This window comes from Synchiropus splendidus, unplaced genomic scaffold, assembly GCF_027744825.2.
Source record: "Synchiropus splendidus isolate RoL2022-P1 unplaced genomic scaffold, RoL_Sspl_1.0 HiC_scaffold_24, whole genome shotgun sequence".
NCBI lineage: Eukaryota > Metazoa > Chordata > Actinopteri > Syngnathiformes > Callionymidae > Synchiropus > Synchiropus splendidus.
In genome coordinates this window covers 190,114-199,548 of record NW_026527058.1, presented here as the reverse complement: position 1 = coordinate 199,548, position 9,435 = coordinate 190,114, and positions in this window count along the sequence as shown.

Genomic DNA, 9,435 nt, shown 5'->3' with positions numbered 1-9,435 from the left:
CTCTTTCTGAGGATTGCTTCGCAGAGAGAACTTCAAAAGTCCTCTCTGGTTCTCTCTCTATAGATCCAACGACCCTCCACTTGGAGTGGACGCCCTGGCTCATCCAAGGTGGACAGAAGGCCTCCTATATGCCTTTCCTCCTCCTTGCCTTCTTCTTTCTCTGATGAGGAGAATTCAGCTGGAGAGAGTGAGAATGATTCTCGTGCCTCCAGAAAGCCCCAGCTCCAGTTGGTATCCGGAGATGTATCAGATGCGGATCAAAGGCCCCTGGGAGTTTCCTCCATCCAGGTCAGGGCATCTGCAAGCATCAGGAACCCCGAGGGCTCCCCCGGCTCCCCCAATACTAGGACGACCCCTCAAGGTTCGGCTTCTCCAGGGTTAACAATTAATCACATGCCCCCTGATGTTCAATTAACTCTTCAGAACGCTAAAGCTCTGTCAACCGTCAGAGCATACAATGCTAATTGGACATTTTTTTCCCGGTGGTGTGGAACCCAGTCAGCTTCCGCAGATTCAGCACCTCTTTCTCTAATCCTCTCTTTTCTCCAGTATCTGGTTAGCGAATGTTGTAGCAGCGCTACATTACGGGTTTTTGTAGCAGCCCTTTCGATGCTACACAATGGTCTGGACAGCCACCCCGTCGGTGAGCATGGTCAAGTGAGCCGTTTCATGAGAGGAGTGAAAAGGCTTAGACCGACCTCAAGACCTTTATGCCACGACTAGGACCTGCAGCTGGTCCTCAATTCACTCTCCAAAGCCACTTGATCAGGCCTCCCTGGTGCTACCAGCTGGGACACCAGTATCTGCTTCATTACAATGCTGTGGAGTGTGCAGCGACCCAAGATTCATCGGATTCCTGCATAACTTTCTGTTCTTTTGTTAATAAACTCATTCTTTCTTGCTCAGCTCAGACTAGAACCCTGACTGCAGCTGCTCAGTAAATGTTTTCTCTCTACTTATGGAGGATTGTTAATGCCACTTTCTGTTTCAGCCGTATATTGGCTAAAAGAAGGCAACACAGTTCCTACTGATCCAGAGTGTAAGTTACACTCTATATATGAGGGGTCGTTAATGCCACCTTCTATTTCAGCTTACGGTGGCAAAGGCGAGGCAGTAGCTCCTGCCACCCAGAGTGTAAAATTTAACCCTATGTATTACCTCATAGGTGTTCCAGAGTCCCTGGAGGTGTTCCGGACTGCGTGACTCCGCCACCTGTGCTCACACACACACTCACACAAGGTTGTGCTGCAACCTGTTCAAGTCCTGCAAACAGTCCTGCAGGAGGGGGCAGAAATTATGAGGGGTCCGCCGATCCCGGGCCGTCCCCTCAAAGCATGGCTACTTCAAGGCTAGCAGGCAGTCCTCTGCCCCTCGAGGTGCAGTTCACTATTTGAAATGCTAAAGCACCCTTAACACTCAGCTCATATAATGCTATATGGGTGTGGACTGCTGTCCTTTGGGTAAACATCCACTGCTAGTCCAGTTCATGCAGGGATCTCGAAGACTCAGACACACCTCCAGACACATGTGACCCTATTGGGATTTTCAATTGGTATTAAAGTCTCTCTCTGAAGCTGCCTTCGAGCCACTTGAAGAGGCTCCTTTGGAGCTGGTGGCTTTCAACAGAGCTCTACTCCTGGTCCTGGCCTCCATCAGGAGGGTTTGGAGAAATTTGTGCCTTGTCGAATAGACTCTTTTCCCCAAATCTCTTTGTGTCTCTTCTGAGGTCAGCAATTTTTCAGTGAATGCTTTCTGTCCTACCCCCCACCCGGAATGGCCAAAAATGCATTTTACGCATTGTTCTCTCACTGCTCAGCGATTCCTCAGAAGATGAATATTTCGAAACCCTGATCTCCCTATCACGAGACTGACACTCTACCCACTGAGTAAAGCAGCTAAATCTTTCTTCATTATCCTTCAGGGATTTGAACCCCTCACCCCTGATGACTAGACGGACACTCTATCCACTGAGCTAGCCAGCCACTCAGCTAACCAGCCACTTCTCTCTCCATCGCAGTTCAGGCATTCAAACCCCCGACCTCCTGATCACTAGACGGACGCTCTACCCAATGAGCGACTGAGCTACTTCTTTCTCCATGGCACTACAGGGATTTGAACCCCTCACCTCTGATCACTATACGGACTCTCTGCCTTCTGAGATAATGAGCCACTGAATTAACTAGCCACTGCTGTCTCCATGTCAGTTCAGGGATTCGAACTCCCGACCCCCTGATTACTTGATGGATGCTCAACCTACTGAGGTAACCTGCCACTTCTCATTCCATGGGTCTTCGGTGATTCGAGCGGCTGACCCCCCGATCACTAGACGGAGGCTCTACCCACTGAGCTAACCAGCCACTTCTCTCCATGGGTCTTCGGGGATTCGAACCGGTAAGCCCCCATACCCGATCACTTGACGGAAGCCCTACCTACCCACTTCTCTCTCCTTGGCACTTCAGGGATTCGAACCCCTGACCAACCAATCACAAGATGGCCGCTCTACCCACTGAGCAGACCTGCCAGTTCTCTGGCCATGGATCTTCAGTGATTCGCACAACTTACCCCCGATCACGAGACAGACGCTCTACCTACTGAGCTAAACAGACCCCTCTCTCACCATGGCCATTTAGGCATTGAAACGCCTGACCCCCGATCACTAGACGAACACTATACACACTGAGCTAAAGAGCCACTTCTCTTGGAATCACTGAAGTGGGTCACCGGTTCGAATCCCCGAAGAGCCATTGGAAGAGATGAGATGGAAGTGGCTTGTTAGCTCAGTGGCTGGTTAGGGTAAGCGGTTCGAATCCCTTAAGTGCCATGCAGTGAGAACTGGCTGGTTAGCTCAGTGGGTAGAGCGTCTGTGTCGTGGTCAGGGGGTGAGGTGTTCAAATCCCTGAAGAGCCAAAGAGATTGTAGTGGCTTGTTAGCTCTGTCGGTACAGCGTCCGTCTAGTGATCAGACGGTCAGGCGTTGAAATCCCTGAAGGCCATGGTGAGAGTTGTGGCTGGTTAGCTCAGTGGGTAGAGCGTGCGATGGAGATGAGAACCGAGCAGGTCTGGCACGCAGCGGCTACTGTGTGATCCTCTGAAGAAGTGGCATTCGCAGCAAACTGGCGAGTCTGAGGAATAGGAAGAGTTAATGGCAGAATTGAAACTCTCTTGACTTTTGGCTGGAAGCGGAATCTGTTGAGAGACGGAAAAGAGTTATTTGGGGCCGATGCTTGTTATTGTGTCGAAGCTGAGTAAAAACAGAATTTCTTGCCTCCAGAATCTTCCCAAGGGACAGTTCTGGCGTCAGGGATAAGGAGGCAGAGAGGCCGTTACTATTCTGCTCGGTCCCCTTAGACGATGTCAAACGAAAACAAAATTTTGAAGCCGGAGTTCGCATTGACTGGAACGGGAAGGAGAACTTGGAGAGTGACAAAGCCTAATTTTGGGCAGAGAAGAAATGGACCCGATACCAATGTAATGCATCTTGTTTTTTATTCAAGTTAGACTTTGGTTTCGATGCTTACTTTTAGAAATAAAGTTTTCTTCCTACGCTTTTGGAGGGAGCAGAGGTGAGAGCAGCCGACAGGTCTTTCCATAAGGAACAGCAATGATCACCGCGGCTATGATCCGGACGGCTGGGCTCACTCCGCCCCTTCGACCAGCGACGGTGTTCACCCCGGGCGGTGGCAGTGAGTGGAGGAGGGGCCGCGCACCACGCCGACGAACTGTTGAATCTCCAAAATCTCTCGTCGATTGAGAGAGGTTCTGCGATTGATGAGATTGATGGGTGGCGGATGACATGAGGCACGGGTGGAGATCAAGCGGGAACCTGCCATCCACCTCATAGCAGCGCCTGGGTTTTGTCAAACTCATCCCATGGCTTCGAAGCAGGAAATGTGGAAAGGTTCGGCTGCTAGTAGGCCGGTCGCAGCGCCTTATTCGTAGAGGTTTAGTGTTCAATATACTACAAAGAGTGTTTTTCCAATCGCTGTAGGTGATGTTTTCATGTTCTGAGGCTATTCTGATGAGCGAGTGAACAGTGCACAAAACACGTTTTCAGCCCGAGTGAGGGTGGTTTTCTGATTGACCTGAGCCTGAGATAAGTTCGGTTTCAGAAGGCCAAACATAAAAATGTGGATAACGTTCAAAAACGAGTTCAGATAGCTGAGATTTGAAGTGCAACTACTAGAAAGACAATTTCTGCTATAGTGGGAGGTGAAAATGTCATGTTCTGAAGCATCCCTGACAAGTTATGGCACAATGCAGAAAACGCGTTTTCAGCCTGAGATAAGGTGGGTTTCGGAACGCCAAACAAAAAAATGTTGATAACTTTCAAAAAACACTTCAGACAGCTTAGATTTGATGCACAGCGACGAGAAAGACCCTTTCTTCCATAGTGGGAGGTGAAAATTTCATATTCTGAAGCTTCCCTGAGAAGTTGTTGCACAATGTAGCAAACGCGTCTTCAGCCTGAGATCAGGTGGGTTTCGGAACGCTAAATATAAAGATGTTGATAACTTTTGGAAAACACTTCAGACCGCTTAGATTTGATGTGCAACTACGAGATAGAAAGTTTCTGCTATAGCGGGATGTGAAAATTTTATGTTTTGATTCTTCGCTGAGAAGTTGTGGCACAATGCAGAAAACGCGTTTTCAGCCTGAGATAAGGTGGGTTTCGGAACGCCAAACATAAAAATGTGGATAACTTTCAAAAAACACTTCAGACAGCTTAACAACAGGTATTATGCAGGTATTATGCTTGACTCTTTCTCAGACACTGAAACAGAGTCTGTGATAATCGGTTAATTTGCAGGGGAGACGTGAGTTCTTTCCCACACGATTGAATCTTCAAAAGAGACAATATGAAGGCAGACCTCATTGTCTTTCAGACAACGTTGTTTAGGCCGAGTTCACACCCAGGCCGCCCCACCTGTAGACCTTCCTTTTCAAATTGTGCCATTTGGTGGAGGGTCAGTTCACACCTCTTAGCTACCTAGCAGACACTGGGCTCTTCCTCCCTATTGTTTTGAAGTATTCAAATCAACAAAGGCGTCACCTAGGCCCTGCCCACACAAACGGAGTATTTAGGTGACCCTGATTCAGACCACATTTTACACCAGTTCAGGGGTAACCTTTGCTGTTGACCAGACCTTCCAGAACCTCAGCCACCTCTCCAAACGACTCCAGACTTGGCATGGACGCCTCTTCCTCTGCACATCGTAGGTGAATATTTATCTGTCTATCTATCTATCTGTCTATCTATCTATCTATCTATCTATATCTATACAGTATACAGTACATATATGTATATACATATATGTATATCTATGTATCTACATTTACATATATAAGTATAATAAAAACGTTACGCCATGTTTATCACGTACCATGTCTCTTTTCATTGACAGATGTCGTCACTCATCTGTGTGACGTTCATTTAACGCAGAGTGATACAGGTAAAAATATTTCATTATTCGAGCAGCTAATGCGACCAACTTTTGAAGACGGTGGCGTCCACGCGGATCCGACGGCGGTGCTCCCTTCAATAGATACCAGTCTAGCCACGGATGCTTATAGGTGAATATAAAAAGCTATTATAAAAACTTTGTCATGTTGGTTTATCATATTCATCTCTACTTTTATAGGAATTATTACCCATCTGGGTGATGTTCATTTAACGCAGAGTGATACAGGTAAATATATTTAATCAATTATAAGCTGCTCTTAATATCTCATGATATTATGTACTAGATGCATTGTCTCTTCTAATATTAGATTCGAGTCAGCCGATAACCTTCTGGTGGCGATAGAAGGACCTCTGGAGCTGGAACAAACAGAGATTTTATTATTTTAAAGTTACATGATGCTGTTTCAAGTCAGACGATAAAATATAGAAACATTCTATTTTCATCAGTCGTTGCTTGACTGAGTCATGCTTTTCGAAAAAAATCTAGTCACACTAAAGGTAAAAAAACGACTACTTTTTGTTTGTACTGTACCCTGTAATTTAGGGGTAAAACAATCAAACGTGCAAGCAGTACAAAATTACTTCATCATTAGCTGTGACATTTAGATCAGACCAGACTGAGCAACACAACGTTTGAGCCTTCGAGAAGTTACTACTCAACACTAATACATACATACTGAACACAAGCACAAAATGTACTGTAACACACAACAAAGTTAACACACACACACAGCGACACGCAAACACTGTGGCAAAAATGAGGGAAAGTGAGAATAAGTTACAAGAACTGTTCTTCACTCTGCTTCTTTTCAATCCCTGTATCATGCAAGATGAAATGACTGAATGTGTTCCTGCAATGTAACAATTGTGAAGCAATGCGATATAATAGCTATACAAACGTCCTATAACTTGTCATGTAACACATCTATAATGTAGGAGGGACAGAACATTCATTGAATGAACATTCATTTATACTTGATGCTATCGCTAGTCAGACAAGTAGTGTAGAAATATCCAAAGTATGTTAACCCTTAATTTTATTTTATTTTATTTTTTTTTGCCTTACGAGTGGCTAAAATGTGTATATTACAAGCCATGCTTTTCATTGATTTAAATGTGTCTTTATTCTGTATTTTCAGGTGAAAATAGCCAAATGCGGGAGCAGTACGGTGCGACATGTTAGTTTTGTAGTGTGCATTTTGTGTTCGGGGGTCGGGTCGCGGAGGCAGCATTCGGAGCAGGGAAGCCCAAACTTCCCGGTCCGCACAAACCTCCTCCAGCTCATCCCGGGGGATCCCGAGGCGTTCCCAGGCCAGACCGGAGACATAATATCTCCAGCGAGTCCTGGGTCTTCCCCGGGGTCTCCTCCTGGTAGAACATGCCCGGAACACCTCCCCAGGGAGGCGTCCAGGGGGCATCCGGATCAGATGCCCGAGCCACCTCAACTGGTTCCTCTCCATGTGGAGGAGCAGCGGCTCCACCCCGAGTTCCTCCCGGATGACCGAACTCCTCACCCTATCTCTAAGGGTGCGCCCAGCCGGAGGAAACTCAATGACGCAATTACTCCAACATCATATGTGATATCTAGATCAGATCCAGAGACTAACATGCTTCGAGCTGAGGTGAAACTATGAATGTATGAATTGAGAATTATAAAAAAGTAACCCGAGTCGAAATCGAAATGTGTTTAAATTAAATCTTTCCATTTTAAAAAACAGTGTTTCTGTTGTTCATTTTCACAAAATTTTAATGCTGAAGTAAGGCATGTGAACAAATTCAGATATTGTATTTTCATATTTTTTCACAAGTTACAGGTGTATTCTCAGTTATTATTTATCAACTGTGTCTCAAATTTTAAAACTTTTTTTTTCAGTGTTTTAAAAACAAACAACTGGCAAATTAAACTGGTTGACATTGTAGGTTCGTGAACCTGTTTTTGTCTTGTCTGTTTTGTCTGTGTTCGCAAGTTACCATAAAAGAATAGTTTTGGTAGGCTGGTTGTTCATCTTATAAAATCTAACCGACGCACTGAAGCCTGTAAGTACATTTTTCCTTTTACTTCAAGCTTTTCTCCATCCATTAGAATCTCAAATATCTGTTTCACTGTTAAAAACTTCTAATTGTCAGTACCAGAAATTGAATTGTTTGAAAAAACAACAAATAAAGTTTTTTTCAGCACACACACACACACACACACACACACACACACACACACACACACACACACACACACACACACACGTGCATCAAATTTAAGACATACCATTCTCACTATAAGACAACAAGCCATTTTAGTATGTACGAGCATGTTGGCATGTTCCCAATCTTCTTAATCTTTTCATTTACCTGAAACTGTCTGCTTACACAAATTGTATTACTAATCCTGAACTAAAGCCTGACGTTTTTGTACAACCATCTACGATAGGATAAATAGATGAATATTATTAGAAACTAGATATAGTTTATTTAAAAATTTTAACAAACTTTTTTAATTTGTTCAGCCATTTGTCAAATTTGAAAAAATAAAAGATGTATAACTTTTGAGATGTCAAGAGCTTTTTATTTTCGCTACCAGTCACAAACCCCGCTTTTTTCACGAAATAGTATGAAATATATATATAAATATATATATTTTTTTTACAAGTAAAGCTTTTTTACTAATCACTGCCAATTCTAACTGACAAACAACAAATCACAGGGTTGACATTGTAGTTTCTGACATACATTCAGTTTTTCATTTTTAATCGTCCTAGACCTACATTTTCTTTACATATCTTCAAGCTGAATAGTGTTTTATCTTCTATTTGTTTACATTCACAAGGTGTACGGATTGCGCTGAAGCATTTTTTTTTTTTTTTTACGCTAGTAGTCTCTCAATGAGGCACTGAATCCTGCAGAAGGCTTTTATTCCTTTTTATGAACTTGCATCTACCTATCTATCCATCAGTCAGTTAAGTTTTAAAGTGTAAATGCATACGACGGAATATGCACATAGAAAATATCAGAAAAAGTAAATATGAGAATCTACTTCAAAGAACAACTTTGTTCATAGTGAAGGGAAAGAATAGAAACTCCATAGAAAGAACACCTGAGAAACAACAACAACAACAAAAAAAAAACAATCTAACAAAGCTAACAAAAATTTTTGAAAGCAACAGTGTGATTATGTCTCATTTTTCACTCAAATTGAATTTTAACCGAGTGAATGTCTGCAAACGCATGAAAGCATGTTTGTGAACACATCCTGATAACGCTTGGTGACCCAATATCCAATCCTATGGGAAGATGTCCCGGATCATACTCAGGCCGCCTTCGTTCAACGTATACAGCCAATGACTAGTACCTCGCTCCTAAAATAAGCCTCGATGCACTTTTTTTAAAAACGGTGGCAAAATTCGCCGTTCTGCCCATAAGAGGGCGAAAGTGATAGAATGAGATTAAGATTTAAAATGAGAAGACCCAAAATGTCGAGGGTGACTACGGTGATTAATACAATCTTGAATCTTGAGCACAGAGTGTCCCTTATTTGTCCCACAGAGGGGAAATGTTGGACTTGTTGGATCTACGCATCCGTAGGTAAATGCGGAATTGATGAACATATCACTTACAACTCCGAGACAATGATTGTTATTGGTTTGGGTGTGTTCTTCTTGGTAGAATTTGTATGAACATCTTATAAACACCTCATCAACAACTCATACGAGAACTTTAAATGGAAGGAAGGAACACATATTGGATATGAAGTTCTATGAGGCTTTTCCACTGGACCTTTGGAGTCAAAGTGTAGACTGAGGTTCATGTTTGCATGTTACCACAGTACTTTTTGGGTTTTATTTTGTAATGATGTAGTGTTTCTGTTGGTTGGGGAGAAACTCTTGAAGGTGCTGCAATTTCCAGGACCATGTTACGATTTTTAAACGTTACTGTCAACATTTGCGTCAAAAGGATACTTCTGCAAGGAATCTCAATTAATTC